Source organism: Mesocricetus auratus, unplaced genomic scaffold, assembly GCF_017639785.1.
Source record: "Mesocricetus auratus isolate SY011 unplaced genomic scaffold, BCM_Maur_2.0 Super-Scaffold_100024, whole genome shotgun sequence".
NCBI classification, from domain to species: Eukaryota; Metazoa; Chordata; class Mammalia; order Rodentia; family Cricetidae; genus Mesocricetus; species Mesocricetus auratus.
Window position 1 is genome coordinate 17575503 of NW_024429205.1, and position 19803 is coordinate 17595305.

General features: G+C 43.7%; 1 long non-coding RNA gene across 1 annotated transcript; it reads right to left on the bottom strand.

Annotated features, from left to right (window-relative positions):
* Positions 1-8505: 8505 nt before the first annotated feature.
* Positions 8506-19727, bottom strand: LOC106021859. Its single transcript, XR_001197005.3, has 3 exons — positions 18987-19727; positions 12526-12745; positions 8506-8919 (listed from the first exon to the last, which is right to left on the bottom strand). It is a non-coding gene; the product is annotated as an uncharacterized LOC106021859 (long non-coding RNA).
* Between the last annotated feature and the right edge of the window lie 76 nt (positions 19728-19803).

The following is a 19803-nucleotide window of genomic DNA, read 5'->3' on the forward strand; positions in this document are numbered from 1 at the left end:
TGGAAGTTCCTTTATTATATAGGGTTGTTTTGTCTATCTCGGGTCTTTTGTTTTACCATATAAAGTTGATTGTTGTTTTTTCAAGGTATGTGAAGAATTATGCAGGTATTTTGATGGGGATTACATTGAATCTTATATTGCTTTTGGCAAGATTGCCATTTTTACTATGTTGATCCTTCCTATCTTTCCATTTTCTGGTATCTTCTTTAATTTCTTTCTTTAAAGACTCAAAATTCTCACTATCCAGGTCTTTCACTTGTTTGGTTAGCATTACCCCAAGGTATTTTATGTTGTTTGTGGCTATTGTAAAGGGTGATGTTTCTCTGATTTCTTTCTCAGCCCATTTATCGTCTGTACATGATAGGGCTACTGATTTTTTTTAGTTAATCTTGTATCCTGCCACTTTGCTGAAGGTGTTTATCAGCTATAGGAGTTCCTGTGTAAAGTTTTTCGGGTCACTTATGTAAACTATCGTATCATCTACAAATAGTGAATTCTTCTTTTCCAATTTATATCCCCTTGATCTCCTTTTGTTGTCTTATTGCTCTAGTTAGAACTTCAAATACAATATTGAAGAGACATGGAGAGAGTGGAGAGCCTTGTCTTGTTCCTGATTTTAGAGGAATTGCGTTGAGTTTCTCTCCATTTAGTTTGATGTTGGCTGTTGGTTTACTGCATATTGATTTTATTATGTTCAGGTATGTTCCTATTATCTCTGATCTCTCTAGGACTTTTATCATGAAGGGGTGTTGGATTTTGTCAAAAGCTTTTTCAGCATATAGTGAGAAGATCCTGTGGTTTTTCATATGTTGAACCATCCCTGCATTCCTGTGAAGAAGCATGCTTTATCATGGTGGATGATTTTTCTGATGTGTTCTTGGATTTGATTTGCTAGTATTTTCTTGAGTATTTTTGCATCAATGTTCATGAGTGATACTGGTCTGTAGCTCTCTTTCTTAGTTGTGTCTTTGTGTGGTTTGGGTACCAAAGTAATTGTACCCTTGTAAAAAAGAGTTTGGCAACAAACCTTCTGCTTCTATTGTTGAACACTTTGAAGAGTATTGGAATTAGTTCTTCTTTGACTTTCTGGTAGAATTCTGCCCTGAAGCCATCTGGGCCTGGGCTTTTTTCTTTTTTTCTTTTAGTTTGCTTCTATTTCATTAGGGGTTATAGATCTGTATAAATTGCTTATCTGTTCTTCATTTAATTTTGGTAGGTGATATCTATCCAGAAAATTGTTCATTTCCTTTAAATTTTTGAATTTTGTGGAGTACAGGTTTTCAAAATATGACCTGAAGATTCTGTTGCTATGTTCCCCTTTTCATTCCTGATTTTGTTAATTTGCATGTTCTCACTCTACCTTTTGGTTAGTTTGGATAAAAGTTTGTCTATTTTGTTGATTTTCTCCAAGAACCAACTCTTTGTTACATTGGTTCTTTGTATTGTTTTCTTTGTTTCGACTTCATTGATTTCAGACTTTAAATTGATTATTTCCTGGCCTCTACTCCTCCAGGGTGAGTTTGCTTCTTTTTATTCTAGAGCCTTCAGTTGTGCTGTTAATTCTCTACTGTGACTATTCTCCAGTTTCTTCATATGAGTACTTAGTGCAATGAACTTTCCTCTTAGTACTGCTTTCAAAGTGTCCCATAAGTTTGGGTATGTTGTATCTTCATTTTCATTGAATTCTAGGAAGTCTTTAATTTCTTTCTTTATTTCTTCCTTGACCCAGGAATGGTGCAATTGCATATTGTTCAATTTCCATGAGTTTGTAGGGTTTCTGTGATTTGTATTGTTATTGAATTCTAACTGGTCTGATAAGATACAGGAGGTTAGTCCAATTTTTTTGTACCTGTTGAGGTTTGCTATGTTGCCAAGTATGTGGTCGATTTTAGAGAAGGTCCCATGTGGTGCTGAGAAGAAGGTATATTATTTTGTGTTTGGATGGAATGTTCTATAGATGTCTGTTAAACACAATTGGGTCATAACTTCTGTTAGTTCCTTTGTTTCTTTGTTAAGTTTCTGTCTGGTGATCCTGTCTAGTGATGAGAGTGGGGTGTTGAAGTCTCCTACTATAACTGTATGAGGTCTTATGTGTGATTTCAGTTTTAGTAATGTTTCTTTTATGAATGTGGGGGCCTTTGTATTTGGGGGCATAGACATTCAGAATTGAGACTTGTTCCAGATGGATTTTCCTGTGATGAAATTGAAATTACCTTCTTCATCTCTTTTGATTGATTTTAGTTTGTAGTTTGTTCAATATTAGGATAGCTACACCAGCTTGTTTCTTGGGTCCATTTGACTGGAAAATCTTATCCCAACCCTTTACTCTGAGGTAATGACTATCTTTGAAGTTGAGGTGTGTTTCTTGTATGCAGCAGAAGGATGGATTCTGTCTTCGTATCCATTCTGTCAGCCTGTGTCTTTTTTTTTTTTTTTAGACAGGGTTTCTCTGTATTGTTTTGGAGGCTGTCAGTCCAGCCCAGCCTCGAACTCACAAAGATCCGTCTGCCTCTGCCTCCCGAGTGCTGGGATTAAAGGCGTGCGCCACCACCGCCCGGCCAGCCTGTGTCTTTTTATAGGCCTATTAATACCATTAAGATTGAGGGAGATTAAGGACCATTGAGTGTTAATTCTTGTTTGTTTTCAATTTGTTAGTGGTAGTATTGTTGTTTGTGGATATACCCTGCTTTTTCTTTTGACTTTTGATATAGTTGGATTATCTGTTGCCTATGTTTTTGTGAGCATAGTTACCTTCCTTAGGTTGAAATTTTCCTTCTAGTACTTTCTGTAGGGCTAGATTAGTGGATAGGTATTGTTTAAATCTGGTTTTGTCATGGAATATCTTGTTTTCTCCATCTATGGTGATTGAACGCTTTGCTGAGTATAGTAGTCTTGGCTGGCATCTGTAGTCTCTTAGTGTTTGTAGAACACTAAGGACCTTCTGGCTTTCAGAGTTTCCATGGAGAAGTCAGGTGTGATTCTGATAGGTTTGCCTTTAAATGTTACTTGGCCTTTTTCCTTTGCTACTCTTAATATTCTTTCTTTATTCTGTATTTGGGGTTTTGATTATTATGTGTAGAGGAGACTTTTTAGTGGTCCACTCTATTTGGTGTTTTGCAGGCTTCTTGTACTTTCATTGGCATGTCTTTCTTTAGGTTGGGAAATTTTTCTTCTATGATTTTGTTGAATATGCTTTCTATGCCTTTGAGTTGAGTTTCTTCCCCTTCTTCTATCCCTATTATTCTTAGATTTGGCCTTTTCATGGTGTCCCATATTTCCTGTATATTTTATGTTAGGAATTTGTTGGACTTAAGATATTCTTTGGTTGATGAATCTATTTCTCCTAGTGAATATTCAACGCTTGAGATTATCTCTTCCAACTCTTGTATTCTGTTGATTATACTTGCATCTGTAGTTCCTGATCATTTCCTCACATTTTCTAGTTCCAGCATTCCTTCAGACTGTGTTTTTTTTAATTATCTCTATTTCAGCTTTTAAACATTGCACTGTTTGAATTGTTTCTTGCAATTTTTGGTTTGTCTTTTCTTCAATTTTTAAAAGGATTTTCTCATTTCCTCTTTTAGGGTCTCTATCATCTTCATGAAGTTGTTTTTAAGGTCCTTCTCTTCCGCTTCACCTGTGTTGGGATGTTCAGGTCTTGCTGGGGTACAGTCCCTAGACTATGGTGGTGTCATAGTGGTTTTTTATTGTTGAATGTGTTCTTATATTGTTGTCTTCCCATCCCTTCTTCCAGTGGGTACAGGTGGGGTCTCTTCCTTTCCTAATGGGTACGGGTCCAAGGTTCTCTCCCGGAGGGTACAAGCAGGTCCAATACTCTGATGGATCTCATGGTGGATGCAGTCCGGTCTGAGGCACTCCCTCTCCTCTGCCCTGAGAGGGGGTAGAAATAGGCCAGCACTCTCAGCAGGCTCCTGGTTGCTTGGTCCTCTGGGGGCTAGTCAACCTGACTGCAGTTCCCAGGCCAGGAGATGCCAGAGCTCCTGCTACTTTCTTTATCTTCACTGAAAATCACCCTGTCTGGTTCCTACATTGTCTGAGGTTGTAATCTTTGACTTGTGATGTTTGGTCTCTCTGAGGGAGGTGTGTTAAAGGAAGCTTTTTCTTTGAGAGAAGCCTTCCCGCCAGCCTGGTTCTAGAGCAGCATCAGTCCCAAATAAACACACAGGAGGCTATATTAATTATGAAGCTGTTGGCCTTGCTTGTTTCTTACTGGCTAGCTCTGACTTAAGTAATTACCCCATAATTGTTAATCTAAGTATGTCTCTTACCGGAGAATAGTTCCGGGCTTCCTACCCCATGGCGTCACATGTCGACTTTCTTGTGTTTCTCCTTCCCAGAATCCTCCTGGACTCCTAGTCCTACCTATCTAGATTCCTATTGGCTCAACAGTGCTTTATTGACAAAAGACTACCCCAACAGAGGTGTGTTGCATTCTTCCTTGTATCCAGTGTGTGTCACAAAATAGATCCCCAGGAAGGGCAGGTTCTGTCCTTCTATCCCAGTATCTAGCATTAATTGTTAAAGTATTTTAAAATGTTTTTTCCCTTCCTTCCTAGACCCTGAAGCCTTCCATCAATGGTGTGAACTTGACAAATTCTGCATGGCACTGCTGTCTGAAAATCATCTAGAAGTCACTGGCTCAGGCAGCCAGCCCACAGTTAGACAAGATCTGAACCCAGTGGGTGGGAATCCTCTCAACCACCCTTCCTACCACAGTCTGGACACAGCTCCCAACTCCAAGCCATCCCTTCCTGAGTTCTGTGAAGTCTTTCACTCATTTGCTTGATGCTGGCAGAATCTTCCTGATGTCCCTGCCTCCTACCCCCACCCCATGTATGTGCCCAAGGCCTCTGCATCCAACTAGCCACAGTCCACATGCAATTCTGCTTTGTTCCAGTATAGCACAACATAGGCAGATCTAGGCTGTGTGTAGATGATGAAGGCACCAGTGATTAAAAAAAAAAAAAGAACATGCTAGAAAGAAGACCAGAGAAAATATATGACACACACTCTGTCCCAGGGACAGACTAGAACATAGGTCCCTAAACTTGTCTCATTCTCTAACCTGAATTGGTTATGCAAACAACCAGTGTTTGAGCCTCAGGGTCTCATCTGTAGAATGGGGCCATCACTTGGTTTATCTTTCCTTTGTTTGCACGGGGGTAAACCTGGCCACTGATGTTCTGATGTGGTGAGTAAATGTCCCAGTACAGGGAGCCTGAGCAGGACACTTGCTCACTGCCCACTCTGCAGGACCTGAGTGCCTGTGTGGGAAAAGCAGGGACTTCTCCTGAATACAGTGCTTGGACATCTCCCACCCCATATGTGGTGACAACATTGCAGCTGCCTGCTGCCCTGAAGAACTGCAGGGCTTTTAACAAGCACTTCTAGAATCCTTACATGCGCTCCCTAATAACTCTGTTACTTTGGGTTGAAAACAAATGTTTGCAGCTGTGTAACATTTAGTCTGCAAAGATCATCAGATCCTAACTCAGAAAATAACACCGTTCCAAACCCCTATGTCTGAGAAGGCTCAAGGTGACAAAAATCCAGGAAAGGAAGAAGCTGGTAGCTAAAGATGCTAAGGACATAGCAAGTGAATACTGATTAAATTTAATATTAGCCAGACATGCCTGACTTAACATTACAGCCTAGAAAAATAAACCACAATAGTGTCACGAGTAAATTAACACTATTAAAGAAAAGTGATTGCCAATGCTTGAAGTTTCTGACTGAGCACAAGCCAACACAGAGGTACAACTCACAGTGATTGACACTGGGCTAGAATCAGGTTCAAGACCCAGCCACACCTAAGCATGTCACTGCTGTGCATCCGTTTACCTTCCCCGGGCTGTTTCTCTCTGTTTGAGTGGAAATGACACCCAACCCTCAAAGGCAGTGAGAACTTAAGTTAAAAAAAAATCAATATACAAAAGGGCTGGGGTAGACAGTCTAATGCCTCTCTAAATCGTCATGTTAATTCCTAATACCCCCAAAGCTGTGACCATCTTACTTTACATGAGAAAGGAACTATACAGATACGGTTCAAGGCCTTGAAATTTAATGGTAAATTGTGACTATCCAGATGGACCTATACAATACCAAGAGGCCATCACCAGAGATGGCAAAACCACGATGTGTGTTGCTGTGAGCCTGGAAGACAGAGGAAGGGCCAGGAAACACTGAATGCGGAGAGACCCTTGAAGCTTGAAAAGCAAGAGAAAGGACCACCCCCTTCCATCCCCCCACCGGAGTATGCTGAAGGAGCTGTCCAGTAGATTTCTTAAGAGTTCCCATCCAAGATAATACATGTTCAGTGTTTCAAGCCAAGGGTCCTGTGGTCATTTGCTATACCACACAATACAAGCAGACCAAGCGTTTGAGTCTGTTTCAGCTAATGGCAGGCATACTTTCCGTTCTTAGAAATGGTGGCCGGTAATAACAGCTGCTGATGTCTAGAAGGATGCTAGCCATTCTTTTCTTCTAAGTCATCACACAAAGGAACTATCTACACTCCACTGTATGGGTAGCCCTCCATTCTCAGAAGCACCACAATTGCCCACCAGGCCATTTTCCTAAGCCCCATTGCTTCTGACGCCCCTTCAGGTAAGTATGCACAGGTCTCGGGTGACCCCAGAGACTTCACATAACCACTGCATTCCTGGGCATCAGACCTTCTTGTCTCAGTTCTTTAGATGCTTTTCAAATGAAAATGTTCTGACACCCAAAAACACACCTCTACCAGGTAAAACTCTGGTAGGCATTCTCTGGACATCTTAAACATCTGCAAATGGGAAATCATAACTAAATTCCACATAAGGCATGACTCCCAGTGAACCTAGAGAGCTCCTCCATCAGGCATCCCTCAATCAAACCTACAACGGCTTTATGATTCGAGCAGCTAAAAAACATGGCCGACTGACACCATGCTGTTGTGTGCTGTAATCTCTTGTATTGCAGCTGATTGTTCTCACCCTGACTTCATAGGTGATTCTTTAAAGCTTAGATGTCTAATGCTATCATTTCTGTGCTGCATCTCGTACCATTAGATTTAGCTTAGTACTCTATATGTTCTTTGGGCCTTGTTGTGTCAATAAAAGTATTTTCTGCATTTCATCTCAAATTCTGTTAAATATGAAATAAGTTATCACTGTCTATAGTGCTAGTAAGAATATCAAATGTATTTTTTACAGTGGCATTGGTCAGCATATTTGAGTATGGCCATAAAACAACTAAATCTGCCTACTGGGTATTCTGGTATGCAGTTAAAATTATAGTTGTTGTTTGCTGCTGTCCTGGGAAGTATTCTAGGACCTTGGAAAATACAAAACCCAAGGATTCTCAAACCCCTTATGTAAAGTGGCATGGCTGCATACTTCTATGAACATGCCCCTATGAGTGGTATATCATCTCTGCATCACCCATAATACCTAATGCAATGTAAATGAGATGCCACTGTGTGACAGTGTTTAGGGAAATATGACCAAAACCATTTTTATACTCACGTCCAACATAGATGCAATTTCCTCCCAATAGTTATGATCCTCGATTTGTTCTGCTCACAAGTGTGGAAGGCCCACTGTACTTCATCTTGGGCACAGATTCAGCACGAGATACCCTAATAAATATCCAGCCTCAGTACACTTTGTGTCTACTCAGCTAAAACAGCTCCCTGACATAACAATCTCGAAAACTTTGTTTTCTAATGCTGTGCTAAAAACACTATGATCAAAAGCAGCTTGTGGAGGAAAGGGTTTATTTAGCTTACACACCCTTCCCAATCACAGTACACCATTGAGGGAAGCCAAGGCAAGAACTCAAGCAGGACAGAAACCTGGAGATAGGAACTGAAGGAGGAGTACTGCTTGCTGGCTTGCTCCCCACGGCTTTCTCAGGCTGATTTTTCTTTTTTTTATACAGCCTAGGACCACTTTCCCAGAGGTGTCACCACCTACAGTTTCCCAGGATTTCCCACATCAACCATTAATCAAAACTTGCCCACGATGAGGCACGTTTCTCAGTTGAGGTCACCTCTTCCCAGATATGCCATGTTAGTAAAAAGACTAACCAGTACATGAGCCTACCACAAAACTGGGAATACCGCTACTTTGTTGGGGTTTTGCTTTTGGCGTCTAGGGAGTTCTGCTCCATTTTTTTTCATATGCTCATGAATCATCGTCAATAACCTGATCAGGGAATCTAATGAGGACGGATGGGAGAAAAGCTTCCGTGCTCTCTCCCCATCTTTAAAAAGCAGAGCTGTTTTGCCACCTCTAACACTGCCATTTCTTTTGGTCTCTACTTCGCTTAGACATCACCAGTGGAAGATCTATACTGTGTCTTCAGGAGTGAGTTCTCTCTACTCCCCAGAGTGTAATTTGTCCTGCCCAAGAGGTTTCAGCTCAATTACAGCAGCCTGGTGCTTTTAGAATATCTTTACTCATCTCAAACTTCAATTTTGCCTCTCGCCAAAGTTCTCTTTTCTTTTTCAGTCAGATTGTTCTCTTTAGCAAAGATAAGGAGGCCAATAGCATTCTGTTAATTGGTCTACTATAAATCTGCAAGGGCTTGGGTCTCAAACTCTCCTGGGGTACATACATATATACATACATACATACATACATACATACATACATACATACATATGTGTGTATGTGTATACATATATTTTTTTTCTCCAAATCTATTCTCGGAGGCCAAGTCAATTGCCGTATTAAGGCAAGAGTAAACACTGCAACTCATCCCAGTATGCATGGTAGCTCAGTAACATTTAATTTTCATGCTCATAGAGTACCCAAATGAATGTCCTAGATCTGTGGGCAGCCTTCTCCAAAGGTTTCTTCAAGTTTGATGATCTGTCAGTCTTCAGCCCCGAACTTCTAAGGCACCTATGTTTGTCTACAATAACACAGAAAAGAGGAGAAAGAGAATGGAGAAGGTAAAGGTCAAATTTTAACAGGTCAGATCAGGGAATGGCACAGGTTTCTCCTACTTGTCTGCCGTTGGCTGGACCTCAGTCACAGGAGTACACCTAACTGTAAAGGAGACTATAGGAACTAGCCTAACAGAGATGCAAAGGACGATGGGAAATGTAGTCTGGCTGCAAAGGAGGCTGGGGAGTGTAGTGTAGTACAGGAAGAGACTTATGGTGAAGAATAGGTCAAAGTGGATGAGTGGTTAGACATAGGAGTATGTATTTTCAGGATTCCCACTTGATTCTTCTGTAGGCCATGCTTTGCACAACTCTGCTTTGCCCGTTCTGAATTCTGTTCAGGTCCCCAGGGCTCTTTGCAAAGTGGCCTCCATGTTCCTCTCAGATTACCGTGACTGACTTGATGTAACCATATACAGCACCGGCAGCTTACCCTTGCTCACGTGTGCTGCCCCACGGGCATGTTGGGTGGCTCTTGTTTTCTCTGCCTTCCCTCCTGTCAGCTTGGTAAATTCCTACTCTCCAAGACTGCTGGGCGAAGTCGGTCTTTCATGGCTCACCCGCCTCTAGGGGGCGCTGACGAAGCCGTCCTTCCCCTTTCTCCCCGTTCTTCCTGGACTGCCTCTCATGCTGCATGGCATTCATTTAGGTTTGTATCCCATTAGACAGGGAGATCCTCAAGGGCAGTGTCCCTTTCTTGATTATCTCTGTATCCTCGGAACCTGGCCCCTTGCCTGGTACATGGTGGCGCTCAGGAAGAGTTTGGACTGCAGAAATCCTTCCCATTAGACAACTTTCTGCAATCACTTATCTGTTCCTTTTTTTTTTTTTAATTTGCTGCTCGTGCCAAATAAGAAGAGCTTTTCATTGTACTTACAATTTTGCTGCCTTGATTAACCTAATTAGCAAAGGTTTATGTGACTCTGTTGTATTTATGCCCCTCCTTCCCCCCCTTTCCACTTTACCCAAAGGTGACCTTCCCCAGGAGCCATTATGACTGCAACAGCAGGCATGCCAACTCGGTAATTACATACTAAGAAGTCTACTAAGGTAACCCCTGCCTTCTTGAGCCATCTTCATTTTCAAGTCTAACATTCCCTCATTCTTTTGAAGATTTTCAAAAATCTCTCTCTCTCTCTCTCTCTCTCTCTCTCTCTCTCTCTCTCTCTCTCTCTCTCTCTCTCTCTCTCTCCTCTCACACACAGAGAGACATATGCACAATTCCAAATCTTGAAGTAGCTATGTGAAGGCCTACTCATCAACAAGGACCTAATAAAGCCTACAGCTAACAGTCTCATGTATGAACTTGGAAATTAATCCTTTGTCCAACCTTAAGAGTTCAGAATTCCTGGGCCAATGGGATGACTCAGTGTCTTACGCTTATGACCTAATTTTAATCCTTGGAACCCACATGGTAGGAGAAGAGAACTGACTCTGTTCTAACTTCCAGAAACATGCCGTGGCATGTGGACACTCACACATACACATAATGCATGCACACATATTCATAATAAAATAAATAAATGAAGAAAAGAGTTGGGAACCTCTGCATATCATCCTGGGGGCTGGATACCTCAACATTCTTAGAGGCCCGTGAGTAGAACCGTGTGCATGGTACAGTGTACTTCCTGGATTTCAGGCATGCTGATTCTGTAACTCTAGCTGATACCTTACTGAAACTTTACAAGTATCCCTAAGGCCCAAACCACCAGCTATGTTCAGGACTCCTGGCATTGTGGAAGACAGTAAATGTTTGGTATTTTAAGAATTTTGGGTGATGCCTAATACAACTGAATCTCTTACAAACATTTCATAATAATTCCCGAACTTTAGGGCAGACTCCATCAGCACCAGACATGCAACCATCAGGTAAGAACATTCAGAGTTAACCTGGGGCAAGGTACAGTCCAACTTCCATTTGGGGGTTTGAGACTTGTGTCTACAAGGAGCCAACACACCCTCCGCCCTCAGAGTACCTGATAATAGCAAGCTAGCTCCCTTCTCTCGGTGTGTCAGCACTGAAAATTTTACACTCAAGGTTCATTGATTTCTACATCTTTTGACGAAAGGATTAAGAAAAACAATTTAACATTTAAAAAGGAAAAACGGAAAAAGAGTTTTGAACAGTGTCTGACATATAGTAAGTGCTAAGTGAGTGTCTGCTGTTATTGGCATTTTCATCATTGGTACATCTTTATTTGATAGTCTTTCCTCTGAACTCACAGTTCTGCTGCCTTTGAACAATACATACACATGTACCACCACATGTTATTCTTTATTCCCAATAAAAACACTCAGTCATAATTATGAGATTCTATCTGCCACCATTTGAAATCTTTTTTTGTTTGTTTGTTTGTTTTTGTTTTTACGAGACAGGGTTTCCTTGTATTGTTTTGGAGGCTGTCGGTCCAGCCCGGCCTCGAACTCACAGAGATCCACCTGCCTCTGCCTCCCGAGTGCTGGGATTAAAAGCGAGTGCCACCACCGCCTGGCTCATTTTGAAATCTTAAGTTCTGTTGAATTGAATTGATCCTGTAGGTCGGCCTACAAAGATTCCCCAATCCCAAACGATATTCAATTTTTGAGGCTTATGTCCAAGTTGTTCTAATTCCAATCTCTTTTCATATTTAAATTCTAATTGTTTCTACCAAACTTTTATACCACCCAGAACTTATCTTGAAATTGTCTGAAACTCTACTGACACGCTTGAGGGCTTAGAGTTCAGTAAAAAGATACTTGCTGCTGTCCAGGAAGGTGCACTGCCATCCACAGGAAATGCATCTCATTTGCCCATTCCCTTGACTCTGCAACAAAACAACCTATAAAGGATCTGGGTCTTTTAATGAAAACCCTCTGGTAAATATTGTTCAAAGCTTCGAATGTCATGAAGAGCACAGATGTAGGACTGTGGCAGCATGACTTTTTTTTTTCCAGAATGCTAGGGCTGAAACCTTTTTATCTCAAGAACACCCCATTCTTCCAGTGACAATAGTATCATGTTTAAGCAGTTTCCACTCCGAGCATTTTATGACATGATAAAAAAAATACACCTTCCTTTGTATAATCAGAAGATGTGGTACCGCTGCCCTGCATTCCCCCACAGCCTAATTGCGGTGCTTTTTTATACTTTGGCCTGAGGCTTCCTCCCCATCTCTCCCTTTCAGGTACTATCTCCTCTGCTTCACTCTGGAAGACCTTCTTTCACTGTGTGCTTTAACCTGTGAGTTGCTTCGGACCTCTCCCAAGTTGGTAAATGATAAGTCTTAAATAAATAAAAATAATGTGTTTCTGAGCAGTCGTACGTGAGCAGAATTTTCAGTAAAACAGCCACCGCTTAAGCATCCAAGAGAAGAGCTCCCTTAGTAAGGAAAGCTCATGCATCCTCTGGGGATGCAAGCTGGCGGAGTCTTCTGCTTCATCATTGAGAATTCGCATCTCATGTTTTCTTACAGAAAGGTTCTTTTAGACCAGATGGTGGCTTGGATCACAAACTTGGGGCTATTTTAACATGCTTGGTAAGATGCAGTGGACACTCAATGGCCTTTATTGGAGCTACATAAGTCATCTCTTACCTTTGACACCCTTGCTTCAAGAGTGGAGCCTCTGCGCAACATTGCTGATGCTCATCTTTCCACTGGCCATGGACTCAGGAATTCCTCCTCCTGGGTTCTGTTGTACAGAAAGTGCATGGTGCAGCTTCAGGAATGCCGACGGAGATCAATATGAAGACAAAGTGAAAATTTACACATTCCAACGGATCCCCAAGCGCCGGAAACCATTAGGTGCTTGACACTGCAAACAAAGATGTATCTCAAAACTCCGTTGACTGTTAGGCATCTCATTCTTAGGCTTCCCATTTGTGGGGAATATAAAGGATGCATTCCTTGGAGGAAGGACAGCCTGTTACTTGTATATATGCCACAGGGTACCTCTGCTTTGGAAGTGTAGACAAACAGAAAGTCTTTAGACAAAGTCTTGGTACGGGCTCTGTTTGTTAAATGGATGACAGAAATGAGATTTGCTGCCTAACGCTTCACACTAAGATTCCCCCTGCCTGTCGGGTGTTGGTGGCGCATGCCTTTAATCCCAGAGGCAGAGGCAGGCAGATCTCTGTGAGTTCGAGGCTAACAGAGGGAATCTTAGTGTGCAGCCTCCAAAACAATACAGAGAAACCCTGAAAAACCAAAATAGATAGATAGATAGATAGATAGATAGATAGATAGATAGATAGATATCTCCCTGCCTCTCTGCCTGCTATTCCTCCAAAGCACATAGAGATTTTGGCATACAGCTAGACAGCATGGATCCCAGCGAAGACCAGGGAACATGGCACTAGAGCAGCAGTTCGCAATCTGTGGGTCACGACCCTTTCATGGAGTTGCATAGTAGATATTAACATCACGATTCATAACAGTAGCAAAAATTGCAGTTATGAAGTAGCAATGAAAATGATCTTATGGTTGGTGGGTCACCACCACATGAGGAACTGTATTAAAGGGTGGCAGCACCAGGAAGGTTGAGAACCACTCACTGCTTTGCTTACTAAATAAAGGAAGCAAAGAGACTACAAGAGCCGGAAGATGGGAAAGACTGGTGTGAACTGTCTTCTGACATGACACAACCATTGCAACCGGTAACTCCCAATAGCTGTGGTTACCTGCACCAGACCCACACAAGTTGGGGCCTGTCGACACTCCAGAGAGATGGGGGGATGCCCAAGAGGCCCTGCACCTCTCAGAATTGGCAATGATGGTTACTGTGTGTGTATGGGGGCATGAGTCATTTTCTTAGTGCTATAGCTACTGTTTAGTTAGTCATGCTCCAGTAAATGACCTCCCACCCAGACATACTCTTGCAAACAACCCTAATTAAATCCAGTGGGTTGCAAAAATCAAAACAAAAGACATGAAAAAAGGAGGGAGACTTGGAAAGAAGGAGTGAGAAGGGAAGGGAGTGAGAGATGGGAATGAAAGGTAAAAATGACCAAATTATGTTATAGATATGTATTAAATTGTCAAAAAGTAATAAATAAATGGATACATAAAACAAGAACAATCTGGGTCCCTGGTCTAGCTAACAGTCCACTATTCTGCCTCTGGTCTAATTCTGAGTTTCAGAATGACCAGTCCTGACATGATCCCAGCCTTCAGCCCTGCCAAAAACCCAGAGAGAGTTGACAAACAGTGGCATCAATGGACTCCGGAACATAGCAGGGGTCAGACAAGCTCATTGCCTCTTTATTCTTAAAAACAGTTCAGAAATGTCAGGAGCCATTGGGGGCTCAATCCTCTCTCAAAAGACTCCTGAATTTTATCCTTACTGAACAGGCTCCAGTGAGTAAAAGAATCCTCTAAAATGCAATTAAATTTCCCTTCCCAGATCCTACCTATCATTTGGGTTTTATTTTTACACTTTCTCTCATAAACACTGGCCTCTTCTTAAACATTGAAAAGTAAAGTTGAAGTTTGATCGTTATAAATAATTCATTAACCAATAACTATGTCCGCCCCCTTCCCCCGTAGATGCATCACGGCATCGATGGGGAGGGAAGCTGGTCTCAGAACCACAGACTATCTCTCCTGCCAGTTTGGGAGTCAGAGCCACCCAGGAAAATTGTTAGTGGCTCTGTTTAATTAGCACTCCTGCCACCTGCAAACAAGTGGTACTAAAAAAGGAGCTGAATCCTTGCCATTAAAACCCCCCCCCAAAAGACAGCATCAGCTCCATTCTGCGCCTTAGAATCTAATATTTCACTCATTTAGGCAACAGAGGAATTATACTTTCATTTTCGCCCCCTCCCAATGGCTTTGAGCAACGAGTTACACTTCAAAAACTGTCTTCGGAATCAGTCCCTCAACCCAATGCTCCCACTACCTCAGATCTGCTAAACCTGCCCCTTCCAAGAAGCCATGCTGACCAGCCTTGATCTTAGGGATATCTGTGACCCCTTCACATCTGGAGACCCTCCCCCACATCTGAACACTAAGTTATATTTCTTGCTAACACTTGCTAATTCAACCCTTGTCAAGAAGAAGTCAAAAATGTTACTTAGTTGTCTTAATGCCTTTGGGAGAATAAGCAGGGTGAAATGATGACAAGCAAGCAAACAGTTAAACAGGCCCCAGCAGCTTCCTGGGGCCACCCCATCACAGAGTAAGGTAGTCCCAGGAACACTTCAGCAATTGGCATTTCCTGTCTTAATCAATGGTGTGGGGTTGGATTGCAGGACACACAGTAGGTGCTAAACCAATTTTTATAGAGTGATTTAGCCACTGGAAGAACAGTTGGTTAGGTTGGACTTATTAATACCTTTGGTGCTGAGTAGGGGTCGTTTTAGCAGAGCACTACATTAGAAAAACAGGTTTGTGATAGAAGCATAAGTTCCAGCCAGCAGAGCCTGGCAGCTGCTCTGTTTATATCCACTGTACCGCTGAAGACAGATGTCCTGTCAAACCTGAGGGTTCTGACGAGGCTTCCACTCTTCGAAGGAACCCAAGCATTCACTAATCATAGAGACACTTGCCCCTTGTCTACATGAGTGCTCTGTATTCTAGAACTGTTTCTGGTTCTGGGTTCAGAACTGACTATGAATAAAGGCAAAACTCAGCATCCAGTGTCCACTGCAAGGGAAGATGCTGGGCTAACAGCAAAAGAAATTGCATTGGTGTTTTCAGTGGAGTGGGGAAAAAAAACCACAATGGCTTTGAAAGTAAGCACACTGAAATTCCAGTTCTGTTACCAGCTTGCTGTGTGACTGCAGGAGCTCCTCTTACCCTCCCTGGACTTAGGCAGTTGATAATATCAATTCCACAGGCGGCTGTGATGACTGACAAGGTATCATTAATAGCAGACACTGGTACGGTGCTCAGCATGCAGTAGCCACCAAGTAAGTGATTACACCGCCGAGGTTGTTGCTATAGACACAAATAAAGGAGAAGTCCATCCTGGCACAGAAAGTGTATGTGACTCCCTGGTCACCCTGATGGTGGCATCCTATAGATAAGAGCAGGGATTTTCCAGCACAAAGCCCTTGTCTGCTTGGCTGCACAAAGAATGCCATTGGCTCTGAGTGTTCCAATGTAGTTCCCATCTATTATGAGTCCATTCTTTCGTAAGCCACCCACTTGATGAATGCATATTAATCCTGACCCTAGAACCCAACTTGTGACTCAGCATAGGGTGGGCTGGCTATGGGAATACACCTCACAGAGCCAATGGAGAAATCTTCAGCTATGGCCAGAGAGGTCCCCGTGCACATGCAGACCAACAGTTCCCAAGTAGCATGCAGAGAAGTCCATGCCAAATGTGGAGCTTGGCCCTGGGGAACATAAAACAACCAGAGTGAACAACCAGAAGACATCTAGACATAAGTGAGATCTATGAAAGCAGGTAAGAGATTGCTCACACAATATGGACCCAAGGCCATAGGTGCAGCAGGAATGAAGGAATGAGCTACAATGATCCAGATGAAATGGAGTTCATCCAGTAGCTCAGGGTGTTCCAGTCTGCTGTCTATTGATGTGATAAACACCACGGCCACAAGTAACTGAGAGGAAAGGGAACAATTCTCACCAGGTTTCAAAGTCACTTAGACCATGAAATCAGGGCAAGAACTCAACGCAGGAGCCTAAAGGGAGAAACTGAAAAGCCCATGTAGGAGTGCTGCTCACTGGCTTGTTCTCCATGGCTTCCTCAGACTGCTTTCGTACAGAATCCAGGAGCACTAGCATCACCCACAGTGTGCCGAGCCCTCCCACGTTAATTGTCAACCATGAAAGTACACCACGGACTTGCCTACAAGTCCATCTCATGGAGGCATTTTCTTAGTTAAGGGTCCAAGTCTTCCCAGATGACTCTGGCTTGTGTCAAGCTGGAAAGAACAAAACCAAAAGACAGCACAATGGATCTCCTGCCAATCTGTAACACTCACATCACTATTAAATCAATAACCTTTCCTTCTTCATGCCAAGATCTCCTGTTATTATCATGATATAAAACCCAGTATAACATTTTTTTATTTTTTAATATTTTAAAACTTCAAGTTCTCTTTTAAAGTCCACAGCCTCTCAATTGTGGATGCCTATAAAACAAACAAACAGCTTTAAATACTTTTTTACTCCAAGAAGGAAGGACAGGGCACAAACATTGTCAAAGCAAAGCAAAACCAAACTCCAACACTGTCAATAACACAGTGTCCAAAACATAACATCTTGAACTCACAACCTTCTGGGCTCCAAACAACTGGAGTAGACATGCCTCTCCAGCTCTGCCACCCACAGCTTCTCTCCTAGACTCAAGCCAGTCTACTCCACACATGTCACTGTCTGCATGGGTCTCCACTGTAACCGAGGCTGCACATTAACCAATAGTCTCTCCTGGACTCTCTAGGGACACTTGCCACATGTGACAAGCCACAGACTTTCCTACTGGCCATGTAGGTGGAAGTATTTTCTCAATCAAGGTTCCCTCTTACCGAATGTCTAGATTGTATCAAATCAAGAACAACAAGACCCTAACCAGCACAAGGGCAGAACTTTGTAAAAGGCAGTGAGCGTCACAGAAAATAGTTCACAGCTGGACATAATTCCATAAAAGAAAACATGGTTTCTTGAAATCCTATTTGCATACCAGCTCAGGTGGAGAGTATGGTGAGGAAAGGGTGGACACAAGCTCTGTGATTCTAATCTGTGTAGCTCATCTCTTTCCCGGACATTTCAACCCCTTTGTTATGCAGTTACCAAGCATCAAACCTGGAGATTTTGCAGCACCCTAGACCCTGCACCCTCGGCATTGCTCCAGTCAGCCTCTCTTGTATGATAATACTCATCAAAGCGGCTGGGAGCATTTTTCCAGGCTCACCTAGAGAGCCCAGGAAGAATTCCCGGAGTGCACTGTGTCTTCATGCACTTGAGGATCCTTCAAAACAATTGGTCAGAAACTACACAAGTCCAAATTGCCAGATTTTAACCTATCCCAGACCCTACAAACCTTGGCCGCATTCTGCAATGCATACAGCTACTGTACAGGAAAGTGCCGGGCATGCAGCCGGTGGAGTCCTGTAGTGCTCACTGTTGGCATGCACACACAGATCATCTCGGAGGATGGCGGCCCACGGAACTGGAGGCCGGTGGCTTTGTTCTCCTTCCCTTTGCATTGGGTTGCCTGGGATATTGTCTACGCTACTATTGTAGATCCCAAGGCATCCGGCTCTCTTCTCTGCTACCTATGCTCTTCTAGTACCTCATTTACCATCTCAAGAACTCAGCATTCAAACCACACCTGCCATTCACCTTCAGGTGTAGTTTGAGGACCTCTAGGAGCTGTTTTCCCCACCCTGTCTCCTTCTATCACTGCTTTACTGTCACACTAGTGTCCTGGATGTCCTGTCATGGGGGTAGATTCCTCTGGGATGCAAGCATTCTACACTCCTAACCCAAGCCTTTCAAGTCTTACACCGAAACTTCTTCTGATATTTATTCCAGGAGATGCAGTTACTCTACCACCAATGGGCCATCTCCCCGGTGTCTTCCTTCTTTGCTGACAGTTCTCCTGCTGCCCTCAGTAGTTTATTATTATTTATTATTTATCAGAGATGACACTATGCTGTGCTTCCTACAAGATATTAAAGGATAGACAGCCCCTGCACTGAGTTTACAGCCAAGACAGCAGAACTGTGGATCCGACATCATAGGAGACCACTGAGAGGAAGAACCACTGACCAGCCCCTGGTCTTCCCTGGTAGTCACCGGTGGAGCCACAAGCCTAAGAACCAGCTATGTCCCTCTGCTAGTCACCCACTTCCGATTCCTAACCAGATCTTAGTCCTCAGGGTATTTTCCTGGAGGTGAGGTTATAGGTGGAGACAAATGAAGGGAGGGAAATGAACCCACTGACCGACCGTAACCTTCAGACTGGCCTGGGGGATGGAGGGAAACTGAGTCACAGGTTCTTTCTCTGAATCTCAAAACAGGTGATGGGGGTTGCTTGGGGGGTGGCGGGCTCGGGGGAGGCTGGGAATAAAAAAAAAACAGACCTTCAGGGTTAGCAAGCCAAGGAAGACAAACACAGAAAACGAAGTGTTCTGGCGAGATGAAAAAGCCCACACTGGGTAGCCACAGGTCTCCAGCCAAAGTTTCCTCTTAGTATTCCAGGTAGGGTCTGTGTAGACAGCACGCAGAGGGACAGGGGAAGATTCAGCAGTGCGGGCCTTGGGAGGGATGGCTGGCTGCTGCATCTGGAGTGTCAGAGTAGGCAGACAGGCCTGTGAGGTCTGAACAACCCAGGGAGGGCTGTGAAAACAGGAAAGTTCTCATGTGCTCAGGGAGTCAGGGCAGAAGCAAGGAGACAGGATTGGCTTGGCGTGGCTCGCGGTGGTCCTTCGGAGATGTGGACATTTCCTGCTCCTTCTCGTGGTTCGACTGTCATAGGGAGGGCGGAAGCGGAAAGACGATTGGACTTCTCTTTCTCAAACTTTCCACCAGTTTCCTCAGGTGTTGAGAGCAGAAGGGAAGATCCCTTCAGTCCGGATCCTCCAACCCTGGGCTCTCGGAACGCGGAGGCCATAGCCCAGCAGCCCGGCCACGCGCCGCGAGTCTACCGGGCGCGGCCACAGAGCCGGGCGAGCCGGGAGTCATCGCAGGGGGCGGGGGCGGCGGACCGACGATGGACACACCCGCTGGCACTGAGCCCGGGGCCCGGCGCGCTGCTGCTAGGGATCCCTGGGGCCCCGGGAGCCGAGCGCTGAGCCGGGCCGGGGGCGCCCCGCCTCCCCCACCCTCCGCCCCCGCCTACTCGGGCGCCCGTGATTGGCTCCGCCCGCCCCTGGCTGCGCGCCGAAGCCCGCCTCCCTC